General features: G+C 44.9%; 1 non-coding gene across 1 annotated transcript; it reads right to left on the bottom strand.

Moving 5' to 3' along the window:
- Positions 1-1,911: 1,911 nt before the first annotated feature.
- On the bottom strand, positions 1,912-1,994 carry TRNAL-CAG. The gene has a single exon. It is a non-coding gene; the product is annotated as a tRNA-Leu (tRNA).
- Between the last annotated feature and the right edge of the window lie 1,743 nt (positions 1,995-3,737).

Raw genomic sequence — 3,737 nt, 5'->3', positions numbered from 1 at the left:
CGTTCAGTACAGTGCTGTGCACATAGTAAGGGCTGAATAAATACCATTGATTGATTGATTGATTGAGAAGCAGCATGGCATAGTGGACAGAGCGCTGCCTGAAAGTCAGAAGGTCATGGGTTCTAATTCCTCTATTACTCTATTTATTTTACTTGTACATATTTCCATATTCTATTTGTTTTATTTTGTTAATATGTTTTGTTTTTGTGAGCCCACTGTTGGGTAGGGACCATCTCTATATGTTGCCAACTTGTACTTCCCAAGCGCCTAGTACAGTGCTCTGCACACAGTAAGCGCCCAATAAATACGACTGAATGAATGAATGAATAATTCCGACTCCGCCACATGTCTGCTGTGTGACCTTGGGCAAGTCACTTCACTTCTCTGGGCCTCAGCTCCCTGATCTGTAAAATGGGGGTGGAGACTGTGAGCCCCATGTGGGACGGGGCCTGTGTCCAACCCCATTTGCTTGTATCCACCCCAGCGCTTAGTACAGTGTCTACCTGGCACATAGTAAGCGCTTAACAAACACCACACAAGGCCAAAATGTGTGTTCGAAACCATGTCAAGTGAGAGTCGTTAACGAAAAAAATACCCGGTTGTCCGAAGGGGGATTCGAACTCACGCTAATACTACAATTAAGGCCAAAATATGTGTTCAAAACCATAATAGTAATAATAATGTTGGCATTTGTTAAGCTCTCACTAATAATAATAATAATAATGGCATTTATTAAGCCCTTATTATGTGCAAAGCACTGTTCTAAGCGCTGGGGTGGATACAAGGCAATCAGGTTGTCCCACGTGGGGCTCACAGTCTTCATCCCCATTTGACAGATGAGGGAACTGAGGCCCAGAGAAATGAAGTGACTTGCCCAAAGTCACACAGCTGACAAGCGGTGGATTCGGGTTAGAACCCACGACCTCTGACTCTTATAGAATTCTGACTATTCTATTTACTATTCTATTTATTTTATTTTGTTAATATGTTTGGTTTTGTTCTCTGTCTCCCCCTTCTAGACTGTGAGCCTGCTGTTGGGTAGGGACCGTCTCTATATGTCACCAACTTGTAGTTCCCAAGCGCTTAGTACAGTGCTCTGCACACAGGAGAAGCAGTGTGGCTCAATGGAAAGAGCCCAGGCTTTGGAGTCAGTGGTCGTGGGTTCAAATCCCGGCCCCGCCAATTGTCAGCTGTGTGACCTTGGGCAAGTCACTTCACTTCTCTGGGCCTCAGTTACCTCATCTGTAAAATGGGGGTTGATTGTGAGCTCCCCCTTGGGACAACCTGATCACCTTGTATCCCCCCAGCGCTTAGAACGGTGCTTTGCACATAGTAAGCGCTTAATAAATGCCATCATCACAGTAAGCGCTCAATAAATACGATTGAATGAATGAATGATTGAATGGATGAATGACTCCCAAGCCCGGTTTCTCAAGTAAGGGGGTTCCTCTCCCCCTCGTCCCCCACTCCATCCCCCCCATCTTACCTCCTTCCCTTCCCCACAGCACCTGTATATATGTTTGTACATATTTATTACTCTATTTATTTATTTATTTTACTTGTACATATCTATTCTATTTATTTTATTTTGTTAGTATGTTTGGTTTCGTTCTCCGTCTCCCCCTTTTAGACTGTGAGCCCAATGTTGGGTAGGGACTGTCTCTATATGTTGCCAACTTGTCCTTCCCAAGCGCTTAGTCCAGTGCTCTGCACACAGTAAGCGCTCAATAAATACGATTGATTGATTGAATCGTTAACGAAAAAATTCCCCGGCTGTCCAAAGTGGGACTGGAACCCAGGCTCACAAATAACACAATTAAGGCCGCAACGTGTGTACAAAAACCACGTGAAGCGAGCGTTGTTGTGCGACCAGGTTAAGTGAAAAGTTGTTCGACGCAAAAGACAGCCGGATGTCAGAAGTGGGATTCGAACCCACGCCTCCAGGGGAGACTGCGACCTGAACGCAGCGCCTTAGACCGCTCGGCCATCCTGACTCCTGCTGCGACGTTTTTCCCCAAGCCCCTTTGGAATATCGCACACTGCAGTTCCTCTTTACAGTATTTATTCATTCAATCGCATTTATTGAGCGCTTACTATGTGCAGAACACTGTACTAGGCGCTTGGGAAGTACAAGTCGGCATCATATAGAGACGGTCCCTACCCAACAACGGGCTCACAGTCTAGGAGGGGGAAGACAGACAACAAGACAAAACATGTGGACAGGTGTCCAGTCATCAGAATAAATAGAAAATAAAGCTAGATGCACATTATTATGTTTGTACATATTTTTTTACTCTATTTATTTATTTATTTATTTTATTTGTACATATCTATTCTATTTATTTTATTTTGTTAGTATGTTTGGTTTTGTTCTCTGTCTCCCCCTTTTAGACTGTGAGCCCACTGTTGGGTAGGGACTGTCTCTATATGTTGCCAATTTGTACTTCCCAAGCGCTTAGTACAGTGCTCTGCACATAGTAAGCGCTCAATAAATACGATTGATGATGATGATGATGATGATGATTAACAAAATAAATAGAATAGTAAATACGTACAAGTAAAATAAATAAAGTAATAAATCTGTACAAACATATACAGGTGCTGTGGGGGGGGAAGGAGGTAGGGCGGGGGGGGGTAGGGAGGAGAGGAAAAAGGGGGCTCAGTCTGGGAAGGCCTCCTGGAGGAGGTGAGCTCTCAGTAGGGCTACAGTAGAGAAGCTAGGGTTATTTATTCATTCAATCGTATTTGTTGAGCGCTTACTGTGTGCAGAACACTGGACTAAGCGCTTGGAAAGTACAATTCGGCAACAGAGACAACAACGGGCTCACAGTCTAGAAGGGGTCATGAGCGTATTAGAACAGTGCTCGGCACATTAGTAAGCGCTTCACACATACCATTATTATTATTATTATTATTATTGTTGTGAGACCATTCAATCGTATTTACTGAGCGCTAACGGTGTGCACAGCACTGTACTAAGCGCTCGGGAAAGTACGGTGCAGCACTAAAGAGAGACCATCCCTGCCCACAATGAGCTCAATTAATCAATGGTCGTCAAGAAAAAGTGATAGCGAGGCACAAGGAGACGGAGAAACGTTAGAAAAGGCTACATTGGCGGGAGCTCAACTCTGTAATAAGATTAATGGTTATTTGTTAAGCGCTTACTATGTGCCAGGCGTTGTTCTAAGCGCTGCGGCAGATACAGGGTAATCAGGTTGTCCCACGTGGGGCTTTAATCCCCATTTTACAGATGAGGTAACTGAGGGGCAGAGAAGTTAAGAGACTTGCCCAAAGCCACACAGCTGATAAGTGGTGGAGCGGAATTAGAACCCATGACCTGTGACTCTCAAGCCCGGGCTCTTTCAACTAAGCCATGCTGCTTCTCTGTAAAGAGTGACGATCCCTGCCCACAATGAGCCCATAGAGCCATTCTACACTGTGCCCTCTCCTCTACCCAGCAATGGTGCTTTGCCCCCTTCTTAGCTCCCATGCCCAAGTTCTTTCAGAGTTTTTCCTCCCCCATTTAGTCCCCGTCCCTCACCCATCGCTTGCCCCTAATGACCTTGTCATCATCTAGTTCCCCGATAAAATGGAAAACTTTCGACATGGTTCCCTATGGTTCCCCATGGTTTTGTTAGTATGTTTGGTTTTGTTCTCTGTCTCCCCCTTTTAGACTGTGAGCCCACTGTTGGGTAGGGACTGTCTCTATATGTTGCCAATTTGTACTTCCCAAGCGC

The sequence above is a fragment of the Tachyglossus aculeatus genome, chromosome 11, assembly GCF_015852505.1.
Source record: "Tachyglossus aculeatus isolate mTacAcu1 chromosome 11, mTacAcu1.pri, whole genome shotgun sequence".
Taxonomy (NCBI): domain Eukaryota; kingdom Metazoa; phylum Chordata; class Mammalia; order Monotremata; family Tachyglossidae; genus Tachyglossus; species Tachyglossus aculeatus.
This window is presented reverse-complemented; position numbering and strand designations above follow the sequence as displayed.